This window comes from Thunnus albacares, chromosome 8 (genome assembly GCF_914725855.1).
Source record: "Thunnus albacares chromosome 8, fThuAlb1.1, whole genome shotgun sequence".
Lineage (NCBI taxonomy): Eukaryota > Metazoa > Chordata > Actinopteri > Scombriformes > Scombridae > Thunnus > Thunnus albacares.
In genome coordinates, this window is record NC_058113.1 from 2,029,366 (window position 1) to 2,048,578 (window position 19,213).

Genomic DNA, 19,213 nt, shown 5'->3' on the forward strand with positions numbered 1-19,213 from the left:
CCAGTTTTTGGAGTCAGCAGCTGCCACTGAGATATATGTGTATATATATATATATATATATATACACATTCCGATGCAGTGCTAGAGCAAATCAATAGAACGGGCTGATTTTCGTGAGGGGATTGTATATTTGTTTATCCTGTTATCAAACAAGTTTAACACAGCTTTGGATGGAGGATACACAGACCCCCAGTCCTCCCACTGGTTAAAATCAAAAGAATTTGGTCTTTGGAATTGGGGTCCGTTTCACAAAGCAGGTTCAACAAACTCTGAGTCTAATCCTGAACTCTGAGTTGATCTACTCTGAGATAGGAAACTCTGAGTTTCCCGTTTCAGAACAGCTGATTTGAGTCAGTTTAATCAACTCAGAGTAGTTTCACTTCAAGCGCGTGCACCACAATTATAAAAAGCCAGCATCAATGGAACCCAAATTCGACGAGTCACCATGGCAACAGGGAAGAGGAGGGCTGCGTTTTTCACCCCACTAGAATTAGAAATCTTAATGTGCTCATACGGCGAGTTTGAACACGTTTTCGAAAAGAAGTGCAACACTGCTGCAGCTGCAAAAGAGAGGGAGACGGCGTGGGAGAACATGGCTACCTGGGTCAATGCGTAAGTTTAAATGTAGTCCTTTGCAATCACAATAATATTACAAGGGAAAACTGCTTGAATGGCCTATTAATTTATTTCATTTAGGTGCAATCCCGCCAGGGAGAAGTGCACTTGGCAGAAGCTTAGGATGAAATATAAAAACATTGTTCAAACAGGTGAGACCTCGGCATAATCTCATGGGGGTACCTCATTTTGATCATGTTTTACATTGTAAAGTAAATATTAAGTGGCTGTTTGACTGTGCAGTTGTTTTATCCCCAACATAATGCTGTTTTCACACACATAAATGTCTTCTCATCTATGTCCTGTTAAATAATTAAGCCTATTTAAACTAACACAGACTTCTTCTCAGCCAACAGAAAGAAGGCAGATGCCTGTAAAACAGGCTGTGGCCCAGCACCGCCACCTCTAACGGAGGCAGAGGAGCTGGCCCTAAGCCAGAATTTAGGAAGGCCAGTGGCTGAGGGAATCCGTGGAGAGAGCTCATCCTCTGAGCCCACCCCCCAAGACACAAGTGCCTTTATAAAATGTAATATGCCTAGGCCTTTTTTTTTTTTTTTTTGAGCCTATTCATACACATTTATTTGCCTTTCATGTCTTTTTTTCTTTTGTCCCAACAGATTCTGATGGTGCTATCTGCCTGGTGGAGCCCCCTCACGCCACAACAGACCTTGTAACTGTAAGTAGGCAATACTCCAAAGATTTTGCCAAATGGTAGTTTAAGTATACTGAAACATACCACTCATCTAGAATGAAGATGTCTGATGCTTTTGCAGAGGGGGATCCAGAAAGGCGTATAGGGGTAACATCTTGATATGTTACTGATAGTTCTCTTCCCATTCACCATTCTGGTGGAATATAGAGTGACATTTAGCCTACACTGAAGTATTAACACATTCTCATCCTTTTTAACAGAGCATGGCTGGGCAGCAGCAGGAGGTTCCCTCAACTTCCACTGCACAGATTGACACAGTGAAATAGATGTTCAGTAAACACCAGAGGTTCATTCTGTGGAATTCATGTGCAACTGTATAATTTAATGTCCTCCTTATGTATTCCCAGTTACCAGTAAAAGAAGTTTACAAAATATACCTGCTGAAAAAAATACAGAAAACCGATAAAGAAATGCTATACTTGGACCGCAAGATTAGGAGGGCAGATGAAATAATTGAAATACTGGAGCACAAGTTAGAGGTGGGTGCATGGTCACAGGTGAATTATGTTAATTATGTTAACTATTGGAACGTTAACTAAACTAGCTTTTGTATTTGTAGGAAATAAAGAAGACCAAATGAAACATGTATCATGTCATAACTGCTGTGATGGTGGTGATGATGGTGACTTAAACTCTAAAGTGATTATGGCATATGGTGTCTCTGACTGCTCTGTCGTCCTGGGTCCAGGGTCAGGGTAAGGGGTCAGCAGCCTAGGTTGGCATGGGTAACCCCTGCCACCCAGCAGAAGGCCATCAAACTGTAATGTATAGTGGATACATTAGAGTGTATTAAAGGAGGGAGACAAGTGAATTATATTGTGCAAATCTTTAGGCTATGCTTACCACGTTGCAGTCTGTTGCTCAGGTTAGACTTGCGATATATCCCCGAGTCATGAACAGACCCAGGCCACTTGGCCTCCACATTGGAAATGATGTATGTAGCATCACATATGGTCCTGACAGTACAGAGAATTACAGATGTTGGTTGAACTATGATGCAGTCTTTTTTGAAACAGTAGTCAATCTACATGTACCTGCACATTTATACTGTGAATGGACTTCCTATTCACATAATCAGCTTAATTTGTGAGGGAGCCGTGATCGGAATGTGTGCGCCATCTATGCAGCCAATCACACTGGGAAATCCTAAAAGAAATTAAAATTACTAATCCCAGTCTGAGGTTGCAGCACAGTGTCATTAACAGAATATAATTTAAAATTAATTTAACAGATCTCTACATCATTCACCTGCAATCCTGTGGAACTCCTCCTTGATGGCTCTGACAGGTTTATTGTCCAGGGAAAACGACAAAGATGGGTAAAAGCGGTTTCAGGGCGAGGCACACTTTTCTGACCGCCCTGCATACAGTTGCCTTACTCAAGTGCTCAGCATCTCCGACATTGTACAAAAAACTTCCATTTGAAAAGAAACGCAGAGTTTCCCTCATTTCAGGGTTAACAGACAAAGCAGGTTTAGTGAAAACTAAACCTGTGAACAGACATAATTAGAGCTGTCCACTTGTGATCGGATCACCCGAGACGCCAGGTGTAAACACGGTCTTAGAGTGTAACATTTGCACTTGCGTGCATCAGCTGTGCAAAAGCATGTGTGTAAACTTGATGTAGTAATACAAAAACTATGTTCATAAAGTAAGAAAGGAAATGAGAACATTATAGTGCTTTTTATCCAGAAAAACTGCAGCTCCCTCAATCTATAGCTGATGTTTAGCAGCTAGCAATCTGTGCTAACATTAGCAGCTAGCGATGTGCTACAATTGCAAGAAACTGGGTACCAAAGGAGAAACAATATTAAATGAACAAAGTCATATTCAAATAAAATTAACCCACCTGTTGCTCACATGAGCATGTTCCAGCGTTAGTACACAGAGGAAGCACTCTGAGTGTGTGTCAATGCCATGGATGTATTATAAGAGCTGGATACCGGACTAAAAACGGCACCCATTCAGTCCGATAGGAATTGCTCGCCTGGCGCATACGCCAAAAAAAGTTTCTAGCTTCCGGGTTTGCTTCTGTGTTGCCCACAAGCTCCCGCTCGGCCCATAGATTTTACATTGTGATGACGTCACAGATTTTTAAATCACTTTTCTCGGCTCAAGGAAAGTTTGACAAACATAAAACCTCCATGAATCAAAAGTTCATAATAGAAAGAGTCATAATTGATGTTGTTTGCAGTTCGAGGGGTTCTGTCAACAGTTTTACAGGCATCTCTTTTACAATGGTGGTCTATGGAGAAAATCCTTTTTGGGCCGCAGGGGGATTTTTCGCTGCATGAACCAGTTGTCAATCACTGACTAATCATTTGTGTAGGAGAAGTGGGAGGTTTGACACAAAGCAGCATGTTAGTCTTCCTACTGTGGAGATTTTGAGACAGGCTAAAAGCTATTAATATGTCAAGTTTTTCAGTTTTAATATTTTTTCAGGCAAGGGGATTTACTGCTGGCTCTGATGTCTCCGCAGCATTTTGATATATATATTGATACATGATAAATGTGTATATATATATATATATGTATATATATATATATATATATATATATATACACGACATCAGCATGATTTCATTGGACAAAACAACAGGGCTGCCTTTGGGGCTCTATATGTACAGATATCACCATATTTCAATAAATATAAATGTATTAAAATGATCTACCATCTACCATCATAAATCCACCTGGCACTTGAGGTTTAAGGCAATGTCTCATTGGCTAAAATGTTACACACTTCCTGTAGTGTGTATCTGTGGCAATACAGCAGACCAAGGCATAGGGGGCAATAGAGAGCAAAAATTTCACCCACACTTTTCACACGTTTCCATACTTTATCACCTTGTGGGGCAAGTGGAAAAAAAGGAAGAGGCACATCAGGGGAGGCTCTAGAGCTAGTTTAAATTGAAATCGGTATTGGGCCCACCATTTTGGGCCTCACGAGGGCATTGGTGTGTTCCCTGTGACTTGGCCCCACGAAGTAATAAATACAAGTGCACACACGCACACACACGCGCTCCCGCTTGCATGTGTTTTCACTGTACATAGATGTATGTTTATTATATATATTATTATTATTATATTATTATATATAATTATATTATTATTATTATTATTATTATTATTATTATTATTATATATATATATATATATATATAATTATATTATTATTATTATTATTATTATTATTATATAGATATAATAATAATATATATTATATATATATTATCATATTTTGTTTTGGTAGAATTAGATTTTAGGATATTAATTTATTGATCAAAGCATCGGCTAACCTTGTTTACTTTATTATTGTTTAATAAACACTGTTATATCTTTAAAGAGAAGTCTTTTGTCATTATTGTTTATATATTGTGAAAAGTGGCTGATTGAGAGCTTGAATTCAAACATTCTTCATTCACCCATGAATGTGAACTAGACGTGTTCATGAATGAGACTACTTTATTGTCTGGTTATTGGTCCCAGTTTCAGGATGGTGCCCCGTTATTATTAATTCATATTAATAATTGTATTCATTTTTATGAATAATTCATTCTTATCATTAATAACCAGCCGTGCTCCTCTAGATCCAACAGTTGGTGCCCCCATGTGAGGCTCTCTAACACCTTAGTCAACATGTTAAGACATCTATTTTTTATAAAGAACTGTTAGGATTCAGACAGTTGCATATTTTAAGTTTAGTTTTACATGTTGTTTGAAACATGTTTCTTGCTGTGCAAAGACACAATAGGACATATAGGACATATGCTTCAAAGACAAAGTGGCATGTGACAATCACCAAAGCAATGTTGTCCAACTATCTAAAAGTAATATAGCTGGGGCAGATACCTTAGTCTGTACTTGACAGTACAGGCAGTCAACTCATGAAATTGTAAGTTATTGTATGTCTCTCCATTTCCAAGATTTTATTTACAGTAACAGTCAGCCAAGTCACATGGAAAGGATTATTAAATGTAGAATATGTACAGCATTGGGTCAAAAGTTTGGACACACCTTCTCATTTAAGTAAACGGGAAGGTGTGTCCAAACCTTTGACGGTACTTTATATATGTGTGGGGACACTATCTGGACAGGCGCTTTCAATTTGGTGAGCTCCACAAAGTTTTATTAATCTTAGTTGTATTGAGGTAGAGGAAGCGTCTCAGACACAGACAGCAGAGAGGGAGGAGGAGAGCATGAGTTTTCTTAATTTGGTTTAAGAAATACTCCAAGCATATTTTATTGCTATTTTGGCCTTTGTTGATCATTGGCAGCAGAGAGTGATAGGAAACATGGGAAGATAAGGAGAGGGGGATGACATGTGAAAAAGGTATCTCTTAAATAGAACCAGGGAAGTTGCAGTTACATGGGATGCGTCAAGATGGCCAGGATGACCTGTGTATCTCACAGTATTAGAAGTGAAATGGGGCACAGGTCAGTCTTTCTGTGTTGTCATGTACTGTGGTTAGTGAGGGTGAAACACTCTGGTTGTCATGTCTTGTGTGCTTATTTGGGATAGTACCCTTTCAAAAGTTGCTGGTTCTTTAATCCGGTCAAGTTGCCACAATGTTATACGCACGCAAAATTATGCAGTGACAGTCACTTTGCTCCAGTAAGAATGCTCCAAAGTGACTCCAGCCTTCCAAAGGCAATTTCTGTCCCGGTAGCACTTGAGTAGACATTGAATGATTCTTGCTGTGGTGTTATGCTGTGAGAGTGGATATAACCCTTCATTAACCAGTCCAGCATGGGACAGGCCAGGATGCCAAGAAGAAAGAAATCTATAGCCTTACCCTCAATTTCCCCTAGTTCCTGCAATAGGATGTGATATGCATTAGTTAAATCCCCCATTTGTGCACAAGCATAGAGAAAAGAGAAGAGAGGGAGAGGAAGATGAGGGGGAGTGAAGGAGAGAGATGAAGATCTGTGTGTGTGTGTGTGTGTGTGTGTGTGTGTGTGTGTGTGTGTTTGTGTGTGTGTGTGTGTGTGTGTGTGAGGTAGAGAGAGAGAATGAAAGAGAAATTGGAAAATGAAAAGGGAAAAGGGGCAGTGGGGTCACAGACAGAGTGTGAATGAAGGGAAGAGATGAGTTCAAATAAGAGAAAGAGGAGGGAGAGAAGGATGAAGGAGAAAATAAGTAGCTACACGAGAAAGGGTGAAAAGCATGCATAGAGAGGGGAATGTGGAGAGAGGGAAAACAGGAAATAGAGAGAAAAGGGGTGAAAACTTGTGGGAGTTGGTGCAGCTTCTCGAACAGCTTGGATTGTTTTGGTACATTTGCTCTGTGTGTGCTCTCTGGTACTTATGTTCCAAGATGCAAAGAATATTTTGCAATTGATTTCAAAAACATGAGGTCTAGCCTTTTGTGTTTACAGCATTCAGTGTAGCTAGAGCCAGAAATAGTAGTTAATTGAATGTAACTCGTTCTATGAGTATGCGCATAGCTCTCTAATGGGCTTTGCTATCAGGCTTCACTTTTGGTTTACCTCAACATGCTTAGAGAGATCTTTGCACTCACTACCCAAACAGGTAGTAGTATGTATGCCCTACTTAAAGGCGGTTCACCCACCACTCTGCTCTCTTCTGAGCCCAGCAACTGACAACAGGTGTCAGCTGGGCATGCAGTTAGAGGGTCACACACACTACATACACATAGAACTGTTTACACCCTGGTTACTACTGTTTCTATTTCGTACATGCTTCTCCCGCTACCAGTCTTCATTATTGGAGGTGAAAGCCATTAATAACGTGATGTGCTTCCAGCTGGGCCCAAATTTCTGCATACAGCCACTCAGACCTAACTGCTAAATCCAAACCGGACAGTACCTGCAGAGACGTTACAACAAGAACCGACTGAAACATACAACCTGACGTCATATCCCTGAGATACAAAATGACAACACAAAAGTACAGATGAGAGACTGAAGCAGCCTAAATATCTGTGCAATGCCACTATTCCTGGCTGTGATCACTGCCACAAGCACCCCCCAGCTGAGTGAGGCGTGATGACAGAGAGGGAAGGTCACTGTGCATTTTTATCTGTTTGTGAACAAGCTGCCATCTAACCAACACCAGAATGCTCGACTGACACAACATCTGCCCACCCAACTTAAGAGCTCTTCCCCAGGAATCCTGCCTTCCCTGGGAGACCCGGGCATGTACCAGCCTCTAATGGAACAAAAAGAGACCTCCAGCCCAACAGAAGACTCTGGAGCCAATGTGGGCTACACACATGGTCCTCCACAGTCCTGACTGGCATCACATGGGCTCTGCTCTGGAGGCCACTGCAATAGTGACGCAACAAAACCAGCCATGACCATCAACCAGCACCAGCCGACTGAAACAGTCTGGAGAGATCATCGAGTCGCAGTATTTCATCGAAGCCGGAAGCCAGTAATCTTCCTCTTTGTATTGGTACCAGAGCTAGTTAGCCACCACTGCCCCCCTCCGCAGCGACCAGGCAATGTAAAGAAGCAAGCAAGATATAAAAATAGGTAACAAGAAACTTCGACAGGACTTGCTTGAAGAAGACACCTCAGTGACATTGGCCGGAGGGGGGGCCAAAGGTTTCATTGAGTGCTGTTTCTGTCTCCAGTTGTATACAGGAAACGTCAAAATGTAATGGATAGATTCATGCTCCACAGAGGATGTAGCATTTCCATTTTAAGTACTTAATGAGCCTTTCTCTTGCAAAACCCTCATACAAAATTTCTTTAGCCCTACTATTGGTTAGGCTTGTGGAATTACTAAAAGCCACATTTTTCATATATGTCACTTCCATTTTAACCAATGCACCTGTCTACATCTGCTGCATAATATTTCACAGTACACTTACCCTTTACATGCCTAACTGCAACCTGCAGTGCTCTCAGAATAAGTTTTATTATTGCCATCATGGTCAGAATTTAGTAAAGGTGGCAAGGAACTTGGGGAATCTGGCTGCCTTAAAACTGGGGAAAACACCATGACATTCTTGTTTGAACCTCCTTGAACACAGTGATGAGTTATGGCAGCTCCTCTCATTTATTAACTAGAAGATTGAAAACATTGAGATGTACTGTATAATGAAAAGTCCTAATGGAAGTTTCTGCCAATCAGGAGAGATTACAAAGGCAGCATTGTTATGTAATTCTAGCGAATATTAAAGTACTCAAAAGGCGCCACGGGCATATCGTGATGTACATGCACAGCAGCCACAACAGAAGCTGCAGCTCACTTTGGAGTAAATGGATTTTTCTCTTGGAGCTCCCCTGAATACCATATTATATTACAACCTAATCTCCCCTGGAAGGCCCTGTGACAGAGGATGATTTAATGCACAGCAAACAAAGCTACCACCCAGAAATTAAACACAATCAAACACAGAAGGCGCAGGACTGCTGATAGGGGTATCCTCATTACAGTGTTATAAGCATTGTGGGGAAATGAATGTCAGCAGAGTTTGAACCATGAAGGTGATGAGTTTAAAACAAAAAAATGACTTTTTCACCTTGTTAGGTAAAATGATAACACTTCACTCTTACCATCACTACACTTTCTGGTGTAGATTTTTTTTTTTTAATGCATTGGCCATTTTATTAGTTTTAGAAGATTAATAAAAATTACCAGCACAGTAAAGTGCAGCTCGGTTTGCTGTGAGTCACTGGAACGATCTAGAGATGCACCGATCCACTGTTTTCAGTTCTGATCCAATTCTGATACCTGAACTTTGGTTTCTGCCAATACCTATACCAGAGCTCTTTTTTCGTGAATATTATTATTGTATTATTATTATTATTGTTGTTGGAATTATGTGTAAGGTTACATGAAGCAGTAGTAAACTACACTGCACTTCTTATTAAAGTTACTACACGGAACTTTTAACTTTTTTAGTTATGAAACAGTCTCAATGTAATACTGATGCCTCTATCCCAGTAAGCACATATATGTCGCAGTGATGTCTGCACAAGGTCGCGACATCTACAGTTGATCACGGGCATTTTGAAGCGTCGTCTATTGATTGTCTGAACATATTACTGTGTGATGAAAACCTATATGTTGCAACAACATAAAATTGATGTAGTGTCATATAGTGTAACAGCTCTACACATGCGTAGCACCATCCCACCATTTTATGGATGGGTACATTAGAAAGACAGCAAGAGAGTGCACAGCAGAGACTTAAAATGACATTTTATGCTACATACAACCAGGGATGGCCTGGGACTAAAAAATGGCCCTAGGCTGTTTTATGTGAGGTGGTGCATAATCAAGCTGAGAGGCTGAGCTAGCCAAACTCGACTATCAAGGTACCATGTGTGTTATTTGTGAGAGCGAAAAGACTCATTTGCACTCATGGCAGCTACCATTCCTTATATTATACATTTTGCATTAATGTTTGGAGTATGTGTGTTTGTGTGTATGCAGATGGGAAGTAGGAGAGTCTGCTGGACCAAAGAAGACAGTCAACCATGCAGAAACTGCAAGAGGTAGGTTGACTGTAAAATTCAGTCACACATTTTATTCACAGGTCTGAAATATGTCTACAAAAACACATTTTCCTGTATTCAATTTCATGTAATTCTAAAATTTTTTTTTCAAAATCTCCCTTCTTCTATGCAGGAATGATCATAATACCTGGATACCAGAAACTGATGCGAGCAGCAGTGAGATCAATCTTTTGTCACAGTTGAGGAGGTCCAGAGAGGTCACTAAACTCTCCACTGGGGTCAACTATTGTTTAGACAAAATGTTAATTTTTAAATCTTTATGGTCATTGTTTTTGCTGCTCCTTTAATGTTCAATAGAATATTTAATGTTAAATACTCTCTTTTTTTGTCTTTCCAGAACTCTGATGTAGCAGCTTCATTTGCTGATGCTAGAACATCAGGTTCTTTTCCTCCAGCAGGCTTCTTCAGTCATGTGGTAAAATCTTTCATCTGTAAACACACTTAATTATGTGATTACAACACATTAGCTCTGTTAACATATTTTACACCTTGTCATTGTTTGTCATGATCGCAAATGTAACTGTAGTGTGTGTTTCTGGGTTCCTGGCTAATCCATGTTCTTCTGAAGATACCGATGGTGCTGCTGGTCGGTAACTTTGAGGGAGCTGTGTCTGAACGACGGTCGCTACGCTGAGGTCATCCTGCTTTCTATCAGTGGAGTAGAGGAGCTGCTCATGAAACTCAGCAAAAATACTTAAGCAAGCAAAAGAACAGCATTTCAATGGTGAGAAAATGGATGTTACTAATGATATAGCTACTCTAGATGGCATTACCCTGGCCTCCAGCACCACCGTAAGGAATCTGGGAGTTATCTTTGATCAGGATATGTCCTTTAACTCCCACATAAATCAAATTTCAAGGACTGCCTTTTTTCACTTACGTAATATTGCAAAAATCAGGCACATCCTGTCCCTAAAAGATGCAGAAAAACTAGTCCACGCATTTCTTACTTCTAAGCTGGATTATTGCAATTCTTTATTATCAGGCTGCCCTAACAAATCTCTAAAGACTCTCCAGCTGGTCCAGAATGCAGCTGCACATGTACTAACAAAAACTAGAAAAAGAGATCATATTTCTCCCATTTTAGCTTCACTACATTGGCTTCCTGTAACATCTAGGATAGAATTTAAAATCCTTCTCCTAACTTACAAAGCCCTTAATAGTCAGGCACCATCATATCTTGAAGAGCTCATAATACCGTATTATCCCACTAGAACACTGTGCTCCCAGTATGCAGGCTTACTGGTGGTTCCTACAGTCTTTAAAAGTAGAATGGGAGGCAGAGCCTTCAGCTATCAGGCTCCTCTCCTGTGGAACCATCTTCCAGATTCGGTCCGGGGTGCAGACACCCTCTCTACATTTAAGAGTAGGCTTAAAACTTTCCTTTTTGATAAAGCTTATAGTTAGGGCCGACCAGGCTCGCCTTGGATCAGCCCTTAGTTATGCTGCTATAGGCCTAGACTGCCAGGGGACTTCCCATGATGTACTGAGCTTCTCTCTCCTCCTCCTCTCCATCTGTATGCATTCATGTACCATCAGTGCATGTTACTAACTTGGCTTCTTCCCTGGAGTTTTTTGTGCTTTCTCATCCCGCAGGAAACCCTGGGATGCAGGCCGAGCCTTCGTGGTCCTTCGCAGTCCTGTTGGCATCCTTCCCTGGCTATTGCTACTTATACTTATTGTTATTGTTATGATTGTTTTTCTTCTGTCCCCCCTCCCCCCCCCCTCCCCCTTTCCCTCTTTCTTTCTCTCTCTCAACCCAAGCGGTCAAAGCAGATGGCCGCCCACCAAGAGCCGGGTTCTGCTTGAGGTTTCTACCTGTTAAAGGGGAGTTTTTCCTTACGGCTGTCGCCAAGTGCTGCTCATGGGGGAATTGTTGGGTCTCTGTAAATTAAAGAGTACGGTCTTGACCTGCTCTATGTGAAAAGTGCCTTGAGATGACTTCTGTTGTGATTTGGCGCTATATAAATAAAAATTGATTGATTGATTGATTGATATTTGTTTATGTTTAATGAATGAATGAATGAAATTAATCAATCTACAACTCCAGCTTATATCATTAGTGGTGACCCAGAACTGGAGGGACATTGTGCAAAGCTGTGAGCTAGACAATTGGAAGGAGGCTCTCGCTGCTCTGCTGACTTATACTCACCCCGAAGACTTTTGCCCATCTATGCAGTAAGCTGCTCACAAGTGAAGTAGCACATTGATCATGCTGCGACTTGCCTTACTTCCATTTTATCAGTACCTTTTTTACTTGCTGAATAACATTTCTGTCTGAGCTCATCCCCCCTGCTCTCACGTTAACCCCCCTGCTGTTTTCAACATTTTTAAATCTGTAATTCTAATATTTTTTCTCTCTGGATTGTAATAAACATATATGTTTGTGCTCCATTTTGACTCCACAGCCAGGGATTATGATGCTGAGAGACAGGCTGTTCCACACTCAGGATGTTAGCTGTTAACGTTTCCCGGGTGTCGTCGTTTGCTAGCTTTCTGCTGTGTTGTCTTGATGAAATCATTTGATCAGTGACTCAAAGTTGCAAATAAAATGTATGTTGAGACACTACAATCAAAGTCCTACCAAGCACTAAAGTTTTAGGCTGGATATTAACTAACAACTGGAATTGAATCAATTCCAGTCATTAGTCAATACCCATATAAGTGAAAAGCTGGAGTCATGGATAGTAATGTACTTGTTATGCAATAAAAAATACATTTAAACTTTCAAAAACATTTTTAAAATTAGTTTTTTCAATAATATTTGCATTAACATTGTGTTACTGTGTTTTGAAAACATCCAAATTTGAATGTTTTTGTTCCAGCTCTATTCTAGCACATCTGATCTAATTATGGTCTTAATGCTGACTGGTTGAGCAGCAGAAACAGATCTACCTGAACAGGGCAGGCATCAAAGTGTGTGGCCCTTAGTTGGATCAAGTGTGCAAGAATAGAGCTGAAGTCCATGCCATTTAATCCTATATTCAAGTTTTCAGTTTTATCCATATCAGAATAAATGCATGAAATTCTTCCTTAAAAAATAAAAAATCCAATCATTGTCTCAAACACATTTAAAAAAAAAGATTGGAAGCAAAAAGAACAGAGAATTATTTTACCCTCTGGCAGATTATTTTCACAGTGTGCAAAAAGATTGTACCTTTTTTATTTAAGACTAAAGATGGACATCAGTTGCAGTGAAGATGATAAAAAATATAATATAAAATATAATTTTTTGGTTATTTGAGAGATAACACTTTGCATTTTAAATAGGAAAGTTTCTTTTTGTCAAACCCTGTTTTAATAGAAATAGAATGTCCTTTAGCTGATTTGATAGTCTCCATGTGTTTTTGCTGGTTTGGGTCAGATCACATTTAGCTGTTCACAGGTTTGTTTTTTGTCCCCAGCTCTTCCACCTCTCATGGGTCCCACTCCACCCTTGAACTGAACATGCCATCAACTGTATGCTGGAAGAGAAACATTCATTTAATACTACTCTTTGTTTTCCCTGACAGCATATCTGTGAGTTTGATGATGTGTTCTTCATCCCTTGGTGTCCTCAACCTGCAACACGTTTTCATTGTCGTTGTTCATTGTTGGTGTAGTGGTTTATGTTGGTTGATTTTTTTTTTTGAACCACTGACTCATGAAGCCAATACTCTCAACTGCTTTGGGCTCCATTCTCCTCTCCCAGAATGTACAGAAAAAAGGAGACAGCAATCACCGTCCACCAATAAAGTAGAATAGCCCACGGTGCTTGTCATCTCACTCTGAATTATTGCTTTGCGAGAGGCAGGGCCTAGGAATGGCACTGTTAGAGTATGCCAGTCTGTCTGTTTAAACTTTAATCAGCTACAAGATTATCTTAATAACTTCTGGCCAGATTGTTGTGAAGTCTGCATGGTCCTCAGAGGATGGATTAAACCTTTGACCTTTCCTCTAATGCTGCCATCAGGCCAAAATTGTCAGTCCAAGGCATGTAGAGTTGACCTTGTGTGTGAATTCATTTCAATTGTAAGTTTACTGTGGTTCAATGATGAGACTGAGCCAGGATCATTCATGCCTTTCTCTCTGGTGAAGCCTCTCCTTTCTCCTCCTACCTCCCACTTCATCCTATTCGTTCAATCACTGTATGCGTTCAGACCTTCTATCGTGCCTCTTCTCATTAATAAATGGTCCTCTTCCTCATTGTCTGTCTTGCTCGGCTCGCAGGCACCCACTGCCACCCCAACTCCACCTACTGCCAGAGGGCTCAGGACTCTCTAACCCTCTGTTTATTGTCCCACAAACAACTGAGTGTTTAAGATGTGCCTTAAACACACTGTATGCTTTATAGGGAAACATTGGGGAGTTTTTCCTTGGGTCTTGAACAGTTATTTACTTGAAACCATATGAAAAGTTTAGAGGGAAAATATTTTTTGGCAGAACTGCTAACAACATCTGACACATGGCAAGGAGTCCCACATAGACATTGATTTATTTATTTATTCATTTATTTATTTATCATGTTATTTTTTTTTTTAATTTTAATCTGAACAGTAATAAGTAAGGCTGTCAGATAAATATAGTGGAGTAAAAAGTTCAATATGTTCCTCTGAATTGTAGTGGAGTGGAAGAATAAAGTAGCATACTTAAGTGGAAATACTCAAGTAAAGTACAAATACCCCAAAAGTGGTGGAAGTATTAAAATCCTTTACTTAAGTTAAAACAAAAACAAAACAAAAAAATCAGTACCACAATGTAAAAATAATCCATTACAAGTAAAAGTTCTGCATTTAAAATGAAGTAAAGGTGTAGAAGTATTATCAGCTACATTTACTTAAAGTACTTAAGTAAAAGTACTCATTTTACAGAAAATTGGGCTGTGACTGATATATTAAATACATTTTTAAAAGTACATTGTTAAAACTGATGCTTCCATGAATAAGCAGCTTTTTTTTGTTGTAGGTGGTTGTAACCACTGGTTTAATCTTTAATAATGTAGTATAATTTATAAACTCATCATAATGTTTGTTAACACTAGGAGCCACTGTTTAATTCAGCACCTATTTTCTAGGTAAATGTGGACTTACTTCAGTAAAAATGTAACTTAAATGACTAGTTAACAAGCGATCCATCACCAATCATCGTTATGTTAACTTGTTATTTTCAATTAGGTTTGGTGTCATCGTTACTCACTTCTTTGAAAAGGCGAGGGTTCTCGATGGCAGAGTTGGCCTGTACTTCGGCCGGAGGTTGGCAGCTAGGAGTGTGTGGCCTCAGAGCCGTGCGTACTACACACGTTGCGTTGGACTCCTGAGGTAGGCTGGCTCATTTCTGTCTGGCGTTTACGCGCTTTTTGTTTGGCTGCACAGAAAATGTGACTTTGGTTTCTGATTGCTGTTAGCAGTCATCGAGCTGCCTCTCTTGGCGGCGACCTCCCCCTGTCACCTGGGAAGCTGCGCCTTCACTTACTGGTATGTGTGAACTCACTGTTTTAATTCATCCAATTGTAATTCGGAGTAATAATTTCAGTCTATAGTTTACCGCAGGTGGCTCCACTTCTGGAGTAACTTCCTGGACAAGAGTTGAGTGAAGGATTTAAAGCTGCACCAGGAAAAAACTGACTCATCAGCTAACCTATTAATCTTTGATTATTATTTTTTTTCTCTTGTTTTGGTTTGGGTTATTGGGTTCACTGTGTGTGTGTGCAAGTGATATTTAGAGCACGATCAATCTTGGTGGTGACCTTTTGGGACCAGTGTTGTGTGGTGTCGGGGCAGTTTTGCTATTTATTTATTTTTGCCCCGTTGCTTAACTAAATGTTTGCTTCTTTTTTTTTTTTTACTAGGACAGGAGCTATGGGTCAGTGGCGAGTGGCTGACTGATCCCTGCGTGGTGGTCCCTTCACGTCCTGTACAGTAGTGCACTTTGGGGTGTCAATCAATGATGTATGGGTTTTCACATGTGATGTGTGCAGTATCCGGATCCTTCCCTCTTCCCCTCAGTTAGCTACCTCCGCCTGGTGAGCCCTCAGCCCTGTGCCTAGTCTATACACTTTACCAGCAAACTTAAAAATTAAAAAGGCCCTTAGGGATCGTCGTGCAATATCTTGCCACTAATTTTCCTATCAGTCACTTGTATCACCATCAAGAGATTTTTCTGTAAGCTGTGAATTTTAAAGTGTTGTTAATGAACTTCTTTTTGTATACTTTATTTTTGGAATCACGTCAGTCTCTGGTGTTACTCTTACCTGTGTGACCAATTTTAGAGTGGCGGTCCTTTTTAATAAATTTCCTAGGGGTGAAATGCCCATAGATGGTGTTGTCGGACACTTAACTAACAAAAGTAAAATCTAACCCTCGTAGTCTTGCCACACTACCATTGACAGAAAATGGCCCCATTCACCAGTAACAGCTAATACCATGACGCTAACTAACTAACTCAGGACTAACTCCTCATTGGCTATCTCTACCCAGCATTTTCCTTGCCAATGTACAGTCTCTGGTGAACATGGATGAACTGCGACTGCAGATCACCACTCAAAAGGATTATGAACTGCAATTTCATGATTTTTATGGAAACATGGCTTAACAGCAGCATCCCTGATAGTGCCATTGAGCTACTGGTCTGCTACATCCTCAGGGCAGATACAACAGCTACTGACTCCAGAGGTGCATGGGGGACTCTGCATTTATGTTAACAAGCTTGGTGCACGGACAATGCCATTATCGAGAGGCACTGCTCTGCTAACCTTGAATACCTCATAGTTAAATGTAGACCTTCCTATCTGCCCAGAGAGATTACATCTACTGTTGTGACTGCAGCATACATAGGGATGCTAATGCTAATGCTGCCATTAGCAAACAACAGACTGCACACCCAGCTGAAGCCATGGCACTCTAGGTCTTATATCATCTGCATCTGTGCGGCCCATAGAGCATGCACACTAGTGACTTTCGCCGGCTAAGTCGGCTACTTCTGGTTTAGCCCTCCAGCTAACTTGAATGGGGATAAAACAATTCAATCATGTGGCTCTTCTAGGCTTTTGAAATGTGATTGGACCGAATGGATTTAATTCTGATAGTGAGACAAGTCATTTCACGGGGGTTGTGACGCTCAAAAAAATGTATCCGCTGATTTACAGACATCTCTTTCACAATGTAAGTCTATGGGAAAAAGTCTTTTTGGGCCAGTGTGCATCATGTGACATTGTCGTTACACGGTTTAGCCACAATTGAGTGCTACATAGTTCATATTCTTTTCACATATTTTCAGCAATTAATTTCTAACATGTTTAATGTGTTTGAAATCTCTGGTTTTCCTTTACACGGACTTGATTATTTCACTTGTACACAAGAATTATTTAAAAGGGAAACTTGTCAGGAAAATGTGAGTATATTTATGCTCAGAGAGATTTGGGATAATTTTTTGGATAATGATTTCCTCTAGTCCCATCCTCTAGACAAAGCTGACACTTTCAGCGTCACTAAGAGTATGGATGTAAAAAGAGTGAGATCATTGGTATGTTATTTATTGTGTTCTGCTCGTGAGAATTTTGAGTTTCAGTTCTGTGGAAATGAGACTAGAGTGAGACGAAATAAATAAACCAAGTTTGTGTTTCAGCTCTTAATGTGTCAATTTACAGACACAAAATGTCCTTCCCGATTTCCTTGTTACTTTAAAAAAATTCCTCCCTTTTCTTGGCTTTAAAACTGGTATTGTAGGTTGAGTAAGAAGGTGTCCATCAGGCTGGGCCTTCCCTCTGTGCTTGACTGAAGGAGGAAGGAGGAGGTGGAGACAGGGGGAGAGGGGTCCCCCTGTCAGTTTCTGCCAGCATTTCTTCTCCTCAGTCCACAAGCGTATCTGCATTAAAGAAGCTATCAGTGACACCCTGACACCAGGCAGCACCTCAGTTACAGCTCCCTCAGCCCTGCAGTAGATAGCCCCGGACCTACAGAGTAGAGGGGATGGGGAGTGGGTGGAGGCAGAGGAATGAAAAGGAGAATCCCAGGCTTATCACCAACTCCACACTGAAGAAAGAGGCTAATCCATTACTGCTGGAATGATGGTGCCACTGTCACAATATGTCTTGGGAATCCAGGCAGACAAATCCTACAGTCTGCACTCACTGAACATGGATACACCTAGTTGTGTGGGGTGATACAGATAGTTTGGTTCACTGATACAGTGGGCAGATGCTGTGTTTTTATTATCCACAGCCCTGTCTCATGAGTGTTCTTTAGCTTCCATGGTAAAATGCCAAGGCACAAAGTAATATCTCTTTGATTGTTTTCAATAATAAGAATCTCTGTATTAGCTCTATTCCATTGTAGGCAAACATTTATACATTGTCATCTACACAGTGGATCAGAAATCAGAAAATTGATCACGCATTAATTTCCAGGAGCAGATATTGTAGGCAAAATAAATGACAGTGGCAGTAAACATGTTGCTGTTCAAAATATGTTTAAAATTTGGACTTCTGTTTCTGGCAGGACAGGACATCCTTTCCCTCACATTATTACTAGTGAAGTGGGTTGTGCACTGAGGTAGATCTATGGCTATCTTTGGCTGATCATTTGAATATGCTACATAAAGATTTAAGGAACAAAGTTATCCAAAAGCTAAGAGAAGCTAAATCTCATTTTTATCTCAGTATATTGGATGAGGTGAAAAGCAACAGTAAATTGATCTCAAAAAACATCGATCATCTCACAAGGAGGGACCCAAAATTTTTAGGAGATTTTGAAAGTACAGGGAAAGTTAATTGAAGATCATTTTACTGTTGCTTCTGTCTTTAATATTTTTTTTCTTGAGTCTGTATATGAGATAGGGGAAAAAATTACAGAAAAGAAACTGGATATTGGTCCTATAGATGCTACAGGTCAGGTTTTCGAGCTGGTAGAGACTAACGAGTTACAAGTAAACAAAATCATCAGCTCCTTAAAAAGCTCCAAAAGTAGAGATGCTTTCTAATTTGACACTATGTTTGTCAAATCACACAAAGGTATTTTAACTCCCCCTATTGCTCATTTAATTAACTTGTCTTTTAAACACAGCTCCTTTCCTGATGACTGGAAATGTGCCATTGTCATGCCTATTTTTAAATCTGGAGACCGCCTTGAAGCCAGTAACTACAGACCAATAAGTATACTGCCAGTACTCTCAAAGGTTGCTGAGAAAGTTGTCATTTAACAACTTACAACATTTCTTAATACAAGCAATTTTGGTCTACACTGTATGCAATTTGGCTTTAGAGCAAATCATTCCACCGAAACTGCTACCTTGCACCTAATAGAGCAAATTTAATCAAGACTTGACAAAGGAGGAGTAGTTGGTGCTGTATTTTTAGATCTGCATAAAGCATTCGACACAGTCAATCATGATGTTTTAATATCGAAACTCTCTAAATTTAA

The 19,213-nt window shown here is 40.1% G+C and overlaps 3 long non-coding RNA genes across 4 annotated transcripts; all 3 read left to right on the forward strand.

The window, feature by feature from the left end:
• The first annotated feature begins 1,013 nt into the window (after positions 1-1,013).
• Positions 1,014-2,599, forward strand: LOC122987788. Its single transcript, XR_006404604.1, has 3 exons — positions 1,014-1,141; positions 1,233-1,291; positions 1,675-2,599. It is a non-coding gene; the product is annotated as an uncharacterized LOC122987788 (long non-coding RNA).
• Positions 2,600-9,358: 6,759 nt separating this feature from the next.
• LOC122988253 lies at positions 9,359-12,487 on the forward strand. Its single transcript, XR_006404748.1, has 4 exons — positions 9,359-9,797; positions 10,156-10,233; positions 10,387-10,542; positions 11,869-12,487. It is a non-coding gene; the product is annotated as an uncharacterized LOC122988253 (long non-coding RNA).
• Positions 12,488-15,027: 2,540 nt separating this feature from the next.
• Positions 15,028-18,214, forward strand: LOC122988254. Of its 2 annotated transcripts, XR_006404750.1 has the most exons (4): positions 15,028-15,115; positions 15,205-15,271; positions 15,646-15,819; positions 17,522-18,214. It is a non-coding gene; the product is annotated as an uncharacterized LOC122988254 (long non-coding RNA). The 2 variants fall into 2 exon arrangements; XR_006404749.1 differs by lacking the exon at positions 17,522-18,214 and having other exon boundaries at positions 15,646-15,956.
• The last annotated feature ends 999 nt before the right edge of the window (positions 18,215-19,213 follow it).